At 32.2% G+C, this 19,971-nt stretch overlaps 1 protein-coding gene across 9 annotated transcripts in view; it reads left to right on the top strand.

Moving 5' to 3' along the window:
- kek3 (leucine-rich repeat, immunoglobulin-like domain-containing kekkon 3 protein) overlaps positions 1-19,971 on the top strand; it is a 680,415-nt gene that overhangs the window by 95,615 nt on the left and 564,829 nt on the right. For 6 of the 9 annotated variants that reach the window (XM_072545352.1, XM_072545355.1, XM_072545347.1 and 3 more), the window contains exon 1: positions 12,381-12,563. The exons of the other annotated variants lie outside the window; for them this stretch is intronic. The gene's annotated coding sequence lies outside the window, so the exon portion shown is untranslated. Of the gene's footprint in view, positions 1-12,380; positions 12,564-19,971 lie in introns of those variants that run through there. 9 annotated transcript variants of the gene reach the window in all.

The following is a 19,971-nucleotide window of genomic DNA, read 5'->3' as shown; positions in this document are numbered from 1 at the left end:
CTCAACATTATTAACACAAAAATAAAATAATGGACAAAATACATTCTAAAATTTTGGTAAGGATAGTAAAACTTTGTTTATTCTATGACCTCTTTTGATGGTGTGTTTTAACTCTGATACATAGAGAACAGAAAGAAAAAACAATAAGATTAAAAAGTAATTAGGTGTTCTTAATATTGTATTTCTTTTTATGGTTATGTATGGGCCTCTTGGTTTTTGAAATAGGTATATAATATACATGTATATATTGACTGACACAAAACAGTCGAACTATTCCTGAACAAATCCGTTCTCATCTTCAATATAAATAGACAAAACAAAATTGATAAGTCTAAATAGAAATATCAGAAAATTTTTACTTTGGACCGAACAATATTCCTTTTATTTTTCCTTCGAGCGGACTAAAGAGATTTCTTGTTATTCCAACGAAATGTTTTCCGGTTGAAAGAAGATACCTTTAGTTAGTTTTAAACTTAATTCGATAAAACGATTGGAGAGCTGTTACTAAAATGTAACTTTTTGTAAAACGATCCATTTCAGCGGACTCGAACGGGGATTTTGACCGCTATCGAATAGTTCAGGCACTTTTTCTTAAATTTTGTGATTTGTGTGATGTGGTCTACTGTTGTTAGACTGTAGTTGGAATACATTTAGCTATGGAGAAAAAGACAAGACCATTCAGATGACAGTCAAGAATCTTAAAGAGAGTAAAGAACTTCAACTTCAAAGGATTAGTATTAAGATCACCACAAACAACTGTTTAAGTTTAGTTGAATTGCTAGCTCAAAGCTTCATAATATGTTTTCTGTGTTTTTAAAATTTAAATAATACGTTTAAAATTATATAAAGTAATTTTATTATTAATTTAATATTTTTATCTTCTTCTTCTTAAAGTTCCATCTCCTATCGGAGGTTGGATATCATAACGGCTATGGTCACTTTGTTGGCTGCTGCTTTGAAAAGTTGTAGTGAACTACAGTTAAACCATTCTCTAAGGTTCCTCAGCCAGGAGATGCGTCTTCTTCCTATGCTTCTTCTTCCTTGGATCCTTCCTTGCATAATAATTCTCAGCAGCTCATATTTTTCTCCTCTGGTTATATATTTTTTTATAGCTAATATTTTTATAGATTTTAATAAAACTGAAGCTAGAGTTTCAGCAAATCCCATAAATCCCACAAGAAACCTAATCTGTAATAGACAATTACCAGTTACTAATAATCCTAGAATGTGTTGGCAAGAAGGGAAGACGGTGTTGGCTGTGTTTTTACAACGAATACAACCACCGTCAACTTGTTTCGGCTCTCCAGCAATTGCAGTATTTATACTTGAACTATATGGAATACTACAAGCTGTGAAAACTCCACTCAACGATGATAAAACTATAGCAATCTGTACGGACTCTCTGTCCTCCATGCAGTCCATAAGAAACGTTTATTTTATCCACCCAATAGTTCAAGAAATCCAGAGTATATGTAATCGTCTTCAAACTAATGGAATTACAGTAACAATATTGTGGGTCCCATCACACGTTGGTATTCCAGGTAACGAAAAAGCCGATCAAGTAGCAAAACAAGAATGTTCTCCTCACTTAACAACAGACATCCTCAGATCTAAAAAGAACACTCAAACATAAAATAATGGACTTATGAAATGATTATTGGAAAAGAAGCAATACCAAGTTAACCTTATTTTTTTGTTGTATGTTAATTTGTATCTTCTTTTAAATGTGCCTATCTTCTAAAGATGTTAGCGACCATATTGACCCATCTTATTCTATTCACAGCAGCTCGAAATAGATCAGGACGTCCCACCACGTAGACAATGATGTACGGCTACGTCCAGGGCCTCTCTTTCCCTCAATCTTGCCTTGTAGAATCAACTGCAGAAGTCGGTATTTATTATTACGCATGATGTGGCCGAAGTAAGCCAATTTTCTGTGATTTACGGTGTTAATAATTTCTTTGCCTTTTTTTTAACTTCTGGAGAATAGTTATGATACTTGTGTGGTGTATATATGAGACACCTCAACATACGTCGGTAACACCACATTTCAAATGCCTTTAATCGTTTTTGGTATCTTCTCTAAGACTCCAGCTTTCTACTCCATAGAGGAGGACACTAAAGACGTAACATCTCAGAATTATTATGCGTATATTGATACTTAAAGATAAGTTGCAGAGAATCTTCCTAAGGCTGTTGAAAGAGCTTCTGGCTTTTCAATACGAGTTTTTATTTCGTAGCTATGACCCCAAGTATCCTTAATATTGCAGCCCAAATAGCATATTTTTTCCATTCTTTCTAACGGTGTATCGTCTATTGTAATTTGGGCGTTTATGTTGGTGTTCTTACTAATAATCATTATTTTCGTCTGCTTGCAATTAGTTTTAGGTCGTATTTGTTACATGTCTCTATAACGTTATCCATCATTCTTTGGAGCCCCTGCGCACTATCTGCCAGCAACACTGTATCGTGTGCATATCTAATATTGTTTATAAGTTGGCCATTTACAGTACAGCAATCCCATGTTCTGATTCGTCCAAGGCCTCTCTAAAGATGTTTTCAGAGTATATGTTAAATAATACCGGTGACAATATGCAACTCTGTCCAACTCCTTTTTCGACTGTGAAGATCTCGGACAGTTCATTTTATAATCGCACTCTTGCTTTTTGTTAGAGATATAAGTTTGAGATGAGTCTTATATCCTTACCATCGAGTCCTGATGTTTTTAGGATATCGATTAGTTTCCCATGTGAAACTTTATCAAATGCCTTCTCGAAATCAATGAAACATGCACAAGTGGAATAAGTGCTGATAGTAGCCAATCTTTTGGTAAGTAACTTGTCTCATAGACGTTGTTGCATACCTTCATAAGAGCTGAGACTTGGTGTGCCTCTACTAGCTTTAAAATTTCACTATTCACCTCATCAGGTCCTGGTGATTTCCCATCTTTAATCTGATTAATGACCCTAGTGACTTCTTCGTTTGTTATTTCTGGGCCGTACGGATTGTTTATTTCAGTCGGACTATGTGCTGCATCTTTGTATAATTCTTGCATAATATATTCTTTCCATCTTCGTAATTTATCTTCAATGGTAGCCAAAATTTGGCCTTCAATGTCTACAACTATGCCTGTATTGCGTTGTTTTCTGGTGTTCTGTACCTCTTTAATTTTTTCGTGCATATGAAAATCGTCGTGTTTGCATTGTAGTGTTGTTTCAATTTCCGTACATTTCTCCGTCAACCATGCTTCTTTTGCTCCTTTTATCTCATTTATAATAGTCTTATACAACTTTTTGTATACGTTGTAATTTCTACCTTTTAATTTTCTTCGCTTTTCCATCATCTGCAATATTTTATCTGTCATCCTTTGTTGCTTCTTTTGGATATTCATATAAATTGTACTAATAAATGTCTTCATTTCGTTCCACTGTTCTTCTATGCCTCTAGTAGTGTCTTCAACTATTTTCGCTAAATTCTTATTAATCTCTGTTTTTACTTTTTTCTGGATATCATTTTATTCTGGTAGGATATCTATCTTGGGCCTCATTTTCTTATGAATTATTTTGAGTCGTATGTTGATATTTGCAAGCAATAGACTATGATCTAGAGAAAATATTTTTTTAGGACTTGTGAATCTAGTTCTGCAAAATGTTGCCTAATACATATTCACAATAATATTTCACCAATTTTACCTTTTGAAATTAAAGGAAATTGTCTTCTTTTTTTTCCTTTTTATGGCCTTAAGTAAGGGGTTTTCTTGTTGATCTACACTATGCACTTATCTTGATCTCTATGCATTTATCTATGTTGATCTACAGGAAACAAGACTTCATTTTCTATGGTGATGTAAGAAAATACTGCTGTTGCTACTATTACATTCATATTCTTCTTAAGGTGCCCTCTCCATTACTGAAGGTTGGCTATAACTACAGCAAATTGCTCTCTATCTTGAGCTGTTCTTAGTATCGAATGTGTGTCCATGCCTGTCCAATCTCTTACATTTTTCAGCCAGGAGCATTTTCTTCCTGGAGCTCTACTTCCTTCCACTTTCCCTTCCATTATCAGTCGTAGGAAGTTGTAATTTTTTTCCTCTGTAAATATGTCCTAGATAACTTGTCTTTCTGGTTTTTACAATATTTAGGAGTTCTCTCTCAGTCCCCATTCTTCTCAGCACCTCGTTGTTGGTCACGTGCTCTGTCCAAGCTATCTCCCTCTCTGGTTATGGCATTCAAAAGTCATTGCAAACCCTCAGAACTGTCCGCAATAATGACGGTGTCGTCTGCGTATCTTAAGTTGTTGACATATTCTCCGTTGATTGTTATTCCTTTTTCAATATTTTAGAGGGTATTTTGGAAGATCTTTCGGAATATATATTAAACAATAGTGGAGAAAGTACACAGCCCTGGCGAACTCCTGTTTTTATTTACATTTCAGCTGTCATACGATTGTCTATTTTAATCGACGCCATTTGATCCCAATATAGGTTTTCAATAAGGGCCACCGTGTTACGGTCTATACCATGTTGTATTAGGGTTTCTATGAGTTCTGTGTGTTTCACTGTGTGATCACACGCTTTTTATAGTCGATAAAACAGAGAAACACGTCTTTTCGTTGATCTCAGCATTTTTGTAGTAATATCTGGAGGCCAAATAATGCCTTCCTTGTACCAAGCCCTTTACGAAATCCAAATTGATTGTCGCCCAGATTTCTTTCGCATTCTCTGTACATACGCTGATGTACAATTTTAAGTAAAATTTTCAGAAAATGGCTCATCAGGCTAACTAATCTGAACTGTGAGCATCTATTTGCTTTATTTTTCTTGGGTATAGGTATAAATGTCGATCTAAGCCAGTCTTCTGAGAAGATTCCAGTGGTATATATTTTGTTAAATAGTAATGTTAAGAACTGAAAATTTTCCTTATTGATAAGTTTTATCATCTCTACATATATTTCATCTAGACCTGAGACCTTTCGTGGCTTTGCCGTATTGATTGTTTTTGTAACTTCCGATGTTAATATATCAAGTATTGTGTCTTGTACTATATTCATTTGTGGTTCTGTTCTCTCGTCATCAAACAGATCTTTCTTACATTTTCTGGGCTAGATACTATTTGATTGTTATCATCTACTAGAGTTGTAGTGAATTTTTTCTTCATATTTGTGACTTCCTTAATCTTTTTGTATGCATTAAAGTAGTCATGTTTTTTTAGTAATTCTCTCAGTTCTGCACATCTGCTGTTCATCCATCCTTCTTTGGCTTTCCTGATTTTGTTTCGCATGGTTCTCTGGGATTTTTTATATTTTACTTCATTGCGGTTTTTGTAAGATTTTCTTATATTTATCAGTTCTAGGAGTTCTTCTGTCATCCATGTATTTTTTGTTTTTCTTGTGTTGTCTTGTAGTTGTTCTGTTTGTTAGTGTATTTGTATTGTGTAATTACATTCATAGTCACATTGAAATTTATTGTCATTCGATTTAAAAAAATTGGGAATCGTCGTTTCCATACCCTGTATTGCCTTTCCGCAACATTCTCTGCTTCTGTTCTGGGATCTTGTCTAGCTGTATCATCAAATATGATTTGAAACTGTAAGCACACGGATCAACTATAACAAATAGTAGAAACCTAACAAAGTCTCCAGCTTCAAATCTTTGTATGCCATTATTATTAAATGTTGTTTGATCGTATACAGAACTCAGCCATTGGCAACTCCATACGAATCAATTTCAAGGTGGACCATTTCATAATTTTTTTTATATATTTTTAAACGTTGAAGTTGTTGCCCTCGATATGCCCATATAGTCAGCTACTGATATTTCCATTTTTTCAGAAGCAAAAATATTAATGTTAAAAATAACCGTTGGACTGGTGTATCAGCTTCTCCCCTAAAAATATGTGCTGGTTAGTATTTTCTCTATATACATTAGAGTATTATTGTTAGTTGGCTCGATTTTTTATTGATTTTTTATCTACCAATGTTAATGCGATGACAAATTTTATTATATCTTAATGATATTACTTACCTCTTTGTTACGAAGTTTTATTTAAGGTTCAATATGTTCAAATAAAGACATAACTGTGTCTTTTGTCAAAGGAAACCTTTCAAAGAAATATAAATCATATTATTCTAAACAATTTATTTTTTCGCTGTAAACATTTAAGTGGCGTATGTACATAAGTTTATTTTTGGATTAATTAGTTCAAATTTGAAAAAAATAATATTTTAAATAAACAAAGAAAGAAGATTATCAGAATTTTGACATTTATGTTAAAGTTGGGTCATAGTAGGTATTATGAAACTGAAATTTACATTTAAAGTTGATCTTTAATTTATTTACTGTTCACTTTAAATTGATTATGATAACCGGCGTTATAAAACAGGCCATTTTATATTGTTATTAATTGGGTGAAATGACATTAACAATCGTTACAAATAGAATTTTATTATCTAGAATTTTATTATTCTTGTTTGTGACGGCGCTGAATAAAATCGATTATCAACTTCAAATTTTATAGGTGTTTTTGATCTAAATGAGTCACACTGTATATCTACATGATTTTAAGTTACGATAATCATTGTATTAGAGTAATTTCCGACGTTTCCTATATATGTAAACAAATTAAACTAGTTCTATATATCATTATTTATATAATTCGTATATATTTCTAAAAGTGCTGTTATTATTTTTGATACACGACACTACATTTGACACTTTTATACGTATATTTACCATTTTATTTAAATATTTTTATGTAATGTAATAATATATTTTATTAGCCATTCCATTTTCCTATATTCTAACGCAAAGTAGATAAAACGCCGCCCTGATTTATAGTAAAAACAAAATTTATTATTTTCATTATTTTTATGCTAATCGCATGGGCCGGCTATAACTTGGCACTGCACGCTGATTTATGTCTCCCTGTTTATGGCGGCAACTTTTGCCTAAAACTTGGGATCTTTATAAGTTTTAAACGGCATCGTTATCGCCAGAAATGTCAATTAAAACTGCCATTTACCTTAACGATGTTATTCGGCGAAGAAATCTTTGATATAACAATGAAATCAATAAAAGTAAGCTTTAAAAAGCTAAAATCTAGTTTAATATCAATCAGTACACAGCTATATTAGAAATCGTGGATCTTTACTTTTTTGTCAATAGTAGCTGGTAAAATACACCACATAGTTCAAATCTAGCAAATTGTTAAAAATGTGAGCTCCTACCTAATAGGGTAAAAGTGGGATAGTTGCCTCACATTTTAAAATGGTGTAATAACAGTTGATATTTGAAATTATTTTTTTGACGTAGTGATTCTTGTCGGCGCACCTTAACTGGCTCCCGAACTCTATAAAACCACTTTAATCCTACACTAATTGGCTCCCAAACCCATAGATGAACTGGCTCCCGCCCATTACGAAATTCCCAGAAATTGAATCTCATTCTGAAACTTGGATTTTGAGGAAGAGATGTATAATATACACCAGAAATTAGAAATGTAGTCGTAAACAATTTACTTATTAAAGAAACTGCAACTTACAGACTATACAGGATGATGCCTTCTTGATAAATATTTTTTACAAACTAAAAGTATACTACTATACTATACTACCAAAACTATACGTATCCTCTCTGTTTTCCCTCTTTGTTCACAGTATTTTTTTCTGGAGCATGTACTATTATTGGTGTTATGGTCGTTTTGTAGATTTTCATTCTTGTGTTTCGGCTCATCTTCTTATCTCTAAACATTTTTTTATTTCTATAAAACGCTGTATTTCTCGCTTGAACTCTTCTTTTCATATCTACAATTTTATTTCTTCTGTTGACTAGTATTCCTAGATATTTGAATGTTACAACCTCTTCGAAACTGTGTGCATCTCTTGTCAGTTCTGTCATTTGTGTCTTCTTTTTCTTGCTTATGTTCATGCATTTTGTTTTGTTTTCATTTATTTCCAGCCCTCTCAGTTTAACTTCGTTTTCTATTTCTTAGAAGGTTTTCTTTAATGCCGTTTTGTCTCTTGCTTCTAAGGTAGTATCATCCGCATATCCTATTATTTGTACTGCATTCCTGTTTATATTTCCTGCATTTGACAGCGTTTTGTCTATCTTGTCTAGTGATAGAATTATTAGTACCGTTGAGAGCGCATCTCCTTGTAAAACTCCATTTTTTATTTTTATTATTTCTGTTTTTTTCTCTTCCGGTGTCTATTATTGCTTGGGAATTTCGCATTGTCATTTCTATCATTCTTATAATTTTATTTGGTATATTACTCTCTTGTAACTCCTGGATCATTTTTCTTCTGTTTAGTTTTTCAAACCCTGTTTAAATTGTAGGAAAAGTATATGTGTTTCTTCGTCGTACTCGTATGTTTTCTCTATCACTTGTTTCAGCATATGTATAGCGTCTGTACGTATGTATACCGTGGATTCCCATTTTCTAAGACCGTACTGGTAATGCCCTATGCTTTGTTCTGTATATATTTTTAGTGTGTCTGTAATTATACCAGTCATTACTTTATATGTTACATTCAGTAAATGAATTGCTCGGTAGTTTTTGCATATTCTGTGGTCTTCTTATTTTGGGATTGTCACTATAATTCCCTTCTTCCACTTTTTGGGCATTATTTCTTTTAGTATTAGTTTATAAATCTGTCTGTATAGTTTCTCCCCACCGTATTTTATAAGTTCTGCACATATTCTTTTTTCCCGCTGTTTTCCCGTTTTTAAGTTTGCATATTTTCTCTTTCACTTTTGTATAGATCAATTCTTCTTCTTCTTTATCTTGTTTTGTGTTGGTTATTGTTTCTCTTTCTTATTTTCTATCCATTTTTTAAAATTATTCTTCAAAATATTTCTGCAATTTTTCTGCTTGTATAGCTACAGTAGCTGTCCGTTTTCGGTTGCCTAGTTTTAAGTATTGGTACAATACTTTTGAGTTGTGTCTTTTATTTTCTGTTATAATTTCTTCTACTTTTTGATTTTTTTTTTAAATTTAAATAATTTCTTTGTCTTTTGCCTTTGATCTTTTTATTTTTCCCGTTCCTTTTCTTTGCTTGTGCTTAATCATTTTAATCTTGTTTTATTCTATTCTTCCACTGCTATTTGGACTCATCGTCAAACCAATTATTTCTTTTTTTATTTTGCATTTTGTCAACCACTTTCTCTGCTGCATTGTTTATTCCCTGTTTGGTTTTTTCTACTGGTCCTCCATTTGGTATTCTTTGAACTGCATCTCTGTATTCACTTCTTGTACAAATCTTCTTCTTACTTCTTTTTCTTTCGTGTTCATGCGATCTATTAATATGTGTAGCATGGTATGTATCCAGGAATCTCCATGCCTGCTGCTTTGTTTTGTGGTTCTGTTGTAGGATTCTGTTTGTTCTGTAATTTTTTAAGAGCTATAGCAGTGATGCAACGTCTATAATCAGCTCGGTGGCCACCATCACTGTGTACACATTTAGAAAAGTGTCGTAAAGTGTTGTATGATCAGCTGTCGTAAAAATCTTAACTTTTCTTGTTTAAATCAAATATTTATCGACCATCTATCGTATACATCTTTAATCGGTACAACTTATTTATTGCTATTTGTTTATTGTAATTTAACAGATTATTCTTCTTCTTCGAGTGCCATATCAGAATTATCCGACGTTGGCGATCACCATTGCGAAGGCTTCTCGATTTTCTGCAATATGGAATAATTGTCCCGCATTATTGATATCCGATTCCATTCACGAATGTTCCTCAACCAAGAAACCTGTTTCCTTCCTACACCCCTTCGGCCCTCTATTTTTCCTTTAAGGATCAGTTGTAATATTTTATATTGACTTCCCCTTACTATATGTCCCAGATAAAACATTTTTAGGATGTTTAACAGTCTTTAGCAGTTCTCTATCTTTGTTGACACTCCTTAGTACTTCTTCATTAGTTTTCCTTGCTATCCAAGGTATCTTCAGCATTCGTCTATGAACCCACATTTCCAATGCTTCAATTTTGTTCATGATCAATACTTTTAGCGTCCACACTTCTGCACTATACAAAAGTACGGACCAAATATAGCACTTAACCAATCATTGCTATTCTACGTTTTATTTCTATGTCCGGATCTAATTGGTCCGTTATCACAGTTCTCAAATATGTCATGTTGTGAACTTTCTCAACTTATACTCCGTTTAATTAAAGCTTTGCATCGGGATGTGGGTCACGACTAAACACTAAAAATTTGGGTTTGTTTGAGTTTATTTTAATGCCCATTTCCTCTCTTACCTAGTGAATATAATCAAGCAGAATTTGAAGACCTACAATATTATCTGACAGAATTACTTTATCTTCTGTATATCTAATCACATTAAGTAGTTCCCGTTGATTTTTATTCCATATGGTTGTCTCTAAGTGACTTTTTAAATAACTGGTCCGAGTAAACATTGAACAATGTTGACGACAAAATGTAACCTTGTGTGACTCCTCGTTGTATAGAGATTTCGTCGGTGTAGTTATTATTTAATGAAACGAATATCCTTGTCATCAATTCCGACATTTTTCAGTATTTGCAATAATTTTACATGCTATACTTTATCGAATGCATTTTCGAAGTCCACAAAACATACATCTTTTCTTTGGTTACGGCATTTTTGTAATAGGATGTTAAGCGCAAAAAGTGCCTCCCTTGTTCCCATAGCATTTCTAAAACCTAATTGGGTATCTTCGAGATCTTCTTCGCATTTTGGTTTAATTCTGTGGTGAAGTATTCTTAGGAAAATTTTAAGAGTGTGGCTCATTCGGCTAATTAATCGATATTCTGAGCATTTTCTCGCATTGTGTTTTTTAGGAATTGCGACAAAGATGGATTTGAGCCAATCTGTGGGAATCACTCCGGTGTTATATATTGAATTAAAAAGTCTTACTACTACTTTTATGTTATCATCCTCTATTAGTTTTTTTTATTCATATTATTCATATATTATTAAATTATTTCATAATTTCTGGGCCGTTAGTACAGTTTTGGTAGAATTCAGCAATATTATTCCTGTCATCTTCAAACAAGTCTGATATATACAGCTGCCATTCTTTTTTTATTTCGTGCTCATTTACAATAATTTTGTTATTATTGTCAACGAGTATAGAGAGAACTCGTTTTTTAAATATGTTACTCATTTCTTTTAGTTTTTTTGTGCACATTAAATAAGTCGTGTTTAGATATTACATCTTCCATTTCGTCGCACCTTTCTCTCATCCATTTTTCTTTCGCTGATTTGATCTCCTTTTTTATTCTTTTTTGCAGGTGTCTATATTCTGTTTCATTAGATTTTATCAGTCGACGTTGTTCCATTAATTTTAAGATGTCGTCTGTCATCCATTTATTTTTCTTGAATAAGTTTTTTCTAAAATCATTGTTTGTGGAGATTTCGTTAACTTGGTTTTTAAATGCACTCCATAGTTCTTCTGGATCTTCTAGTTGTTTTTCGATGTTTTTTATTCTATTGTTAAATTCTTTTTTAGTGTTATGTTTGGTGTTTATATCGTCAAAGTTAAGTACATTGGTTTTTGGTTTTGTCGCTGAATTCGTTTTAACCTTAGTTTAATATCTACTACAAGTGGTTGATGATCAGATCCAATATCTGCCCCAGGAAATGTAGTGACTTTTTTGACGGCATTTCGGAAACGTTCATTTACAAGTATATAGTCTATTTGATTTCTTGAAGACTCAGGGTTATTGCCATCATCAAATGGGGCTTTCCAAGTGTATAGTCATCGCTTGGGTAGTTTATACCAGGTGTTTGCAATGATCATATAGTTTTCTTTACAAAATTCATACAATCTCTGTCCTCGATCGTTAGGTTGTCCTAACAGATTATTAGATATATAAATAATATTTAAAAATATATTTAAAATACGACCATCCCTGTATAGTTAATCAATCTGTGCAAATTATTTACCATTATTGGTTTATTGTACTTAAAATTATTGTTACCTGTGCATTTCCTGAAATTTACTATTAATTTTATTTTACAATGAATTATAATTTATAAACAGATTTAAAAACAATTTATTAATTTCATTAAAAATAACAAATAAAATAAATTATTTGTTCAATCGAGCAGTTTTACAGAAATACAAATTGTTTTCGAAATTATTGCCATTCAAAATTGTTTTGTTTATTTCCACCAGTTAAAATTGACTGCACAATGAAATTTGTGTTTCAGTTGTTTGTGGTAAAGACCGAGATATGTATGTTTACGTTTTATTTATTTGTACAAAACTATTCTAACTCTTTATTTAGATACATTTAGCATTAATGCTCAAGAGGGTACGTATCTCGAGTCGCTCCTCTCCGTCCTTCTTCGTTTCAACTCGTGAAAATCTGTACTTGAAGCGAGGAAAACTCAGTATGAACCCCAGTGCGTCGAACGAGGTTTCCAACTATGATATTCCGCTTTTGCCGCTTTTCGTCGCGTGAAAAACTTTTCGTGTCGGTGTCGTGAGTGTGGGACATAAAAATTTTTCGAACGGAACTTTTTTCTGTGACCCTGATTTGGTTTTGTTAACTTCGGCGTGTTCAACATATCAAGGTAAGTGGCTTTCTTGTAAATTATTTGCTACTGAATAAGGCCATTTCCATTCTATGATACTTTTAGCTTCTTGTTGCGTGAAATGTTAGGAAAGTTATGGACTGCGGTGGATGTTTTACGGCGAAAATGATAAAATTATGTTTTTCTTAACCTTCGCAAATATTTATTTGGTTTATTGAGCTCAGTTCGTTATTTTTTTTAGCCATTTAATTTGGCAAAATGCGATAATGAAAACTATTTTAATAATTTGGATAATTTTTTAGAGCATTTTTTACTAATAGTATATAAATATCGTTACTTCTGTACAATATTTTTTAGAATTATTCAATATGTATTTTAGAAAACTAAAAAGTTATATTTAGCGTCGTCACTTAGCGTCATATCCTATGTAACTTACTTAAAACTAATTTAAATGATAGACTTTTACCAAATGCTTCTTCATGTATAATTAACAAAAATTTCTTTACATAATACGTCAATACTTGTGAGTGCCACTTCTAATACTCCTCGGTAGCTCACCCTCTTCATTACAGTTTGTATATCTGAAACCATTGAAGATTGATAGATTTTCATTCTTGGCTAGTTGTTTCTTTCCTAAGTCGTCCAAATTTCTTCTGTACACTTTATTTGATATTTAGAGCCAGTTATACGAGCCCTAACTATTAAATGGGACACATTAAAATAGATACTACTTTATTGGGAATAAGCCACAATTGAAGGATAAAATAAGTTTATTGGCGTTTCAATTTCCGCTTCAAAAATCAAGTTCTCAAAATACAAACATTAATGAATTAAACAATTTTTGTTTTTTGTTACTTGGTGAAAAATTCTTCTAACAATTTAGTTTTATCTGACTCATTTATATTGACAATTCAGACATACAATATACATTTTAAAGTAGACGAATTTTAAATATTGCCAATATTGCTGAGTTGTGTTCCTGGGACGACCTTATTGTAAGATATTGAGAATATCCCTAAGAAAAAAATCATAACATGTAATTTGTCTTTAAAAAGACAACCACATACCATGATGACAGTAAAATTCTCCTGTTAGTGATTCCATAGTAAATCAGGAGAAAAAAACCAGGAAAAAACCTCCTAATACTATCCCAACATGGTAAGTATTTGGTCTTATATTTAGTTTACTTTCAATAAATACCAAACTCTGATTTTATAAGTTTGTTATTTAAAAATCATAAATGATGTATCCTAGATATATTACTGACTTACTAATACTGGTATTTTACTTTTATTAACTTCCTCTTTTAATATGGGTAACCAGATCCTTCTGCATTCTGCCGAGGAATTTGCGACACAATTGGTCTCATTTAGCATAATTAGAGCCGTTTCTTTGATTTTTCTATTTTTACCATCCGTTTCTTTTAGGACTATACTTGAATCAGTCCATTGAACCCTATGTTCATTATCTCATGCGTGTTTACATATTTGAGATCTATCATATTCTCTATTTTTAATAAATTATTGATGTTTACTTATTCTAACATTTAATGGCCTTGATGTTTCACCTAAATAAAACTGATCGCATTCACAAGGTATTTTATAAAAACAATTCTTTGTCCTTTCTTGTTCATTGTTAGGTTTGGTTTTAGACAAAATAGATCTCAATGTGTTTGTTGTTTTGAATATTGTTGAAATGTTGAATTTATTTCCTATTTTTTAAAAGTTTTTCTGATAATCCTTTTATGTATGATATTGTTATTTTCCTCTTATTATTCCTTGTGTATGCTGTAGGATCTCGTTCTAAGTTGTTCTGTTCTATTCGGTCGATTGTTGAAAATTCCTTATTTATAAATGATAAAGGATAATCATTTTTTAATAAAACAGATGTTAACAAATGTTTTTCCTTCAAGAACGAATTTTCGTTAGAACAAGAAATTTTTGCTCTATCGTATAAGGATTTAATGATTCCCTTTTTATAATAGTATTGTGATTTCATTTAAAATTTAAATATCTGTTGGTATGTGTTGGTTTATATTATTTATTATTATATTATGTAGGAAAGGTAGTGTGTTATTATATTCCTTTTCCATGATAAATATTATTGTCTCTTCTTAATCATTTATATCAATCAGGAATATGTCCAACAACTCTGATTCATGAGTCCATATTAAGAACACATCATCTACATATCTCCACCATACTATGGGTTTTAAATTTTGTTTAGAAATAATATTTGTTTTAAAATCTTCCATAAATATATCGGCTAATAATGGAGATTAACTAGATCCCATTGCTAGACCAAAATTTTATTTATAGAATTCATTATTTAGTTGAAAATATGTATTATCAGTACATAATGTCAATAACTCCATTATGGCTGATATGTTTAGTCTTGTTCTAGTTGCCAATGTATCATCACTCTCTAAGTTTGTCTTGACTATATTCAAAGTCTTATCTAATAGCACATTTTTAAATAAACTATTCATGTCAAAACTTACCAAAATATTATTTGAATTAAATTCAATATTTGCTAATTTATTTAAAAAATGTATATTTTTTATGAATGTGTCATTTTTATTTGCAATTGGTTTTAAAATATTTAATAAAAATTTTGACAGTTCGGTACAAAGAGAATTCATGGTACTACAAATGGGTCTAAGTGGTATATTTGTTTTATGAACTTTCGGTACTCCATAAAAATGAGAGGTCTTACTGACTCTTTGTCAACCATTTTCCATCCACTCCTGAATGTAGGTCTCTCCCAATTGCTTCCATCTTTCTCTATCTTGCGCCAATCTAATCCACTGTTTGCCTGCCACTGTTCTTATGTCATCTACCCATCTTTTTTGAGGTCTTCCCGTGCTTCTTGTTGTCGTCCTACGACAACAGGTCTTAATGAGGTCTTACTGTAATGTGGTGTAATTAATCTTCTTTGATAACTTGTTAAACTTGAATAAAGTTCTATATATTCTGTTTTCCAAAGGCTTTGTTAGGCTTTATTTTCCAGAATCCTTTGTTAATTTTATATAAGGTGCTCTGCCCGACTGCTCAGCCCTGGGTTCTTTTCCTGTTCAGAAAGATACAGGAAATAAAAAATAACTTACGAAGTCATAGTAAAGGTATATTTATTTATTAAATAATAATAAACAGAATTCATATTATTATGAAGTGAAACAAAAATAAATTTTTAAACTGAGACTCAAAGCTTCTGCCGGTTGTTAGTATAAAATAATTTAAGTATAAAAAAGTACTCAGCTTTAGTTCGTTCTGAAGGAGTCGTTCAGTTCTCCAGGAAGGGTTTCAATCTTTGTGGAACTTAGCCGCTGTCGGTGGTTGTTGGTTGGGCTAAGGGGGTTGTTGGTCTAAATTATAGCAATCATTTTTTGTCCCCATGTTGGTAAATGGATTTCAAATTATATTCTAATGCATCAGTTGATTTAAGGTAGTATGGGTGGTTGCTGATTGTTTCTCAAAGGTAGTGTGGTTGACTATTGCTTGCTCCCAACGGCAGTGGCCGTGTATACGGCTAAGACACTAACCAATTTGTGTGACTAAAGTTTCATTGTAGAATGATTGTAGTGATATGATTGAAAAGATAGCAAATAAAAATTTGTATCGGCTTATATAGGATGAAACGGCTACTAAAAATATTTATAATTTAGTGAGGTCGCTTTGGAATAATATAGTACGGGGGACAAGTACTTGCACAAGCTTGATGTCACGTTCAATTAGTTGATTGAAAAGTTACACTTTTTTCTAATATTGTTTTTAATGTATTTCTATGCAATTTATGTAATTACTAATAATATAGGTGAAATCATCAACACAAAACAAAATATACTTACAATAACAGAACTAATGAATAATAAAGAATCTTTATTGTGTTGGTAACTGAATATTGGGACTAGAACGAGTACTTATTTTACAAACGAAGTAACATCGCGCTTTAACTTTATGGACGCTCGAATTCAGTTAGGCATTTACTCGATCAAGGATCTGCACTGTTTAGAGGCAAATTCATTGCTAGTCTGCTCTATTTTGACTCTAAGTTCATGTAATATCCATTGTGGGTTATTCGTTAGTGCCTTTTTTATTTTATGCTACGCTGTTTCAATGACAATTAAGTCAGGACTGTTATAAGGTCAAAAGAGGACAGTTATGTTGTGATTTTCAATTGATTGTGGTTCTAGTCATATGGCAGGCTGCTTCGTCCTATTGAAAAATATAATTCCCGCCAGCATTTAATTTCACAATACTTGGTAGCAGGTATTTGTTGATAGTTCGGAACATTTACGGCATTCTCGGACAAATATTTGAATATTTTAGGAGAATCTCTTTTACCGATTATGGAACATCGATTAACACCAGCGGAAGAGGTCTTCCAACAGGACGGCGCAGGTTGTCATACCTCAAAAAAGAGTTTAAAATGGATTGAAGACTATGGCATACCGTTTCTGGAATGGGTTTCTAACAGTCCCGACTTGTCTCCGATATAGATTTTGTGGCGCGAAATGAAAAAAGCTTCGAGAAAACATCCTGCCAGGTCCGTCAACGAATTGAAGAAAAAGTTGCAAGAAATATGGGATTCGTTTACATTAGAATTTTGTCAGAACTTGGTAAAAACTATGCCTCGAAGAATTGTGGATGTCATTAAAAATAAAGGGGATGTAACTCCAGTGGGGATCCAAGGGGGGGTTACGGGGGTCATGACCACCACCAAAAGAAAATTAAATATCAATTAAATAATCCTAGAAAAAAATAATTTAAAACCCATTAACCCTATGAGCAGGAAGTCAAGAGTTGAAATGATTCATACTCACTTTTTCTAGGGGTATGTGTAGAATTATACAGAAGCCTTTTTAAATTGCTCTTTAAAAAAATCAACAATTCTAAATAGAGTAATACCTCGACTAAGACTTCCACGAATTCAGAGTTACGCGATTTTCAAATTTTGTCAATTCGTCATTTGAGTGCCAGAGAATCGTTCGATTATCGATGAGATAGAATTACCGCCCACACATTATTGCTTATTTAATGTACATGACATGACTTTTCGCACGAAATCAGCACATTTTTATTTTGTATTAGGTATTTCTTATCTTCAGTTTTGTCTACGAATTGGTTGTTTGTAATTTGAATATGTATTATAATTGTTAAGACTGTGTGCTACATTTTATTATTTCTCTATAATAAATCGCAAAGTGGATATTGTTGTTGCATTAGCTCTGTCTGATACGTTAGTGAATACAAATAAAGGAACTGGTGGTTGCTGTCCAAGGTATTTGTGAAACTGTGAAACAGTAGTCTGTCTTAGTGATGTTTTAGGTACAACTGTATCACTTAGTCGTCTTCTTCAGTCACCAAAACTAGATTTTAAGTAGGCTACTGAGGCCATAGAGGACACTAAATGCATTCATCAAAATAACAGATCAAATATTGAACCTGTTTTTAGCAAACTTTACTATAAAGTAAACAAATAGCTGAACAACTAGAGATTGCATTGAAGATGCCTCGTATAGTTTCTACTCGAAACTATCGTCAAAACGAACCTGCTAACTCTTGCGAAGAATATTTCCTAAGATCTATTTTTTTACCCCTTTTAGACAATATCTTAACTGATTTAGAAGAACGACTTTCACCGAAAGTTATGAATCTATTTAATCTTCGAGTTGTTTTACCTAAAACTGATAACACACCAGAAGATAAAGTTGCATTAAAAACAATTGTTGACACTTTCCAGGATATTATTGGACCAACTACTTACTGCATATTCCACAGTAGAACAAGAGTTTTCACTGTGGATTCAAAAGTGGAAAAGAGTCGTGCAAAATAATGGAAAACTTCCTGATTGTATTTTAGAACTATCAGAAAACTGCAATATTCATATGTATCCAAATATCAGAATATTTCTGCAAATATTAATTACACTGCCAGTCAGTGAAGCAACAGCAGAGCGTTCTACGCTTAAGCGTCTAAAGGCTTGGCTTAGAAATAGAACTTCTGCGGAAAGGTTAACTAGTTTGGCACTCATCAATGTGCATCCTGAAATTTCTCTAGATGTTGATGCAATCATATTATAATAAAATTTATAAAATTATATAATATTTACTTATTTTATTCTTATAGTATTTTTAATCACTGAACTTTTATTTACCACTCGTTGCCAGCTGTTGCTGACAATTCGTGAGAAAAATTTCAAATTAACTCAAATCATGAGTTAATTTGTAAACTGTATTCAGTTCAATGAATTGTCTATTAAACATAATATTTAATGTCCATTATCATAAGCTTCTTTACACATGTTATATCTTTGACTGCTACATATCTTTTTAAGGTAACCCACTTATAATAACTTTTCCATGGATGTTTGGTTTTTCATATTGTTCTTTTTAGATGAACTGATGATGCTTCTTGATTAAGAAGCGAAACATCTTCAATAAAAAGATGAAGTAGCCACCTTCTTTGTCTTTTATTTCTCCTCTTTGACCGAAAAACCCACCACTCTTCGAGTGTTCCTTAGTTATAAATCAGTAAAACAAAATACCTTTTAAATAGAGAATTTATACATGCACTAATATACTAAAAAAGTGGTACTTATTTGTATTTGGTCCAGTATAATTGGTCCATATATAATTTGAAAACATCGGCAATATCCTGTAAAAACCTGTGAATAAATCCTAACGACGTATTTCTGGATGCACATCTGACAAAAAACTTTTCTCATTCGAATTTAGAACTTTTCCACGAATGGGTATTTAACTCTCCTTTTTTCATATATTTTCTTAATGAAATTCAGCTAGGATTTGGGGCGTTTGATCAAACTCCCTACGCAGATAAAATTTGGGAAAATATGAATAAATTGCGAGGCTGCGGCGCGAATAATTCCCTTAAAAATCTTTAACTTTCAAGAATGAATTTTCGCTGAGGATTTGATTTAAAATGCAATGGCCAATCGTTACGATTTTTACATCGCTTTAAATTCAGAAGTGAATCGTTTTATTTGCGAAAAGGGAGTAATTTTAAAACTAAACACATCATTAGAGTGTTTGCGGAAAAATCGCGGAAAAACAATTTGGAAAACTATGTAAGTTAGTTCGTTATTCTCGTAAATGAGTTAAAAATAGAAGGTACCTGGTCTTGTTAAAAAATTAAAACAAATTTAAAATAAGCACATATTCGTTCATTAGTGAGGATATCCATACTTTTAGTATTTTTAACCCCACTTCCTCTTTATTCCAGTATTTTGGTATTTTTTTATTTGTTTCTGCATCTAAATTCGTCTCGTCTTTTCAATAATATCACTCTTCTTTCTGTCGATTAACCTAATGCCACCCCTCTTTCTGAACACACACACTCCTTTTGGTTAATAATTTTGTATTTGTTTTGTTAGTTGATTTTCATTTAATATATTTATATGTTGCTTCTCCTTATTTTGCTTCTTCTAA

The sequence above is a fragment of the Diabrotica undecimpunctata genome, chromosome 9 (assembly GCF_040954645.1).
Source record: "Diabrotica undecimpunctata isolate CICGRU chromosome 9, icDiaUnde3, whole genome shotgun sequence".
Lineage (NCBI taxonomy): Eukaryota > Metazoa > Arthropoda > Insecta > Coleoptera > Chrysomelidae > Diabrotica > Diabrotica undecimpunctata.
The sequence above is the reverse complement of the archived record's forward strand: the minus strand, read 5'-3'. Positions and strand labels throughout refer to the sequence as shown.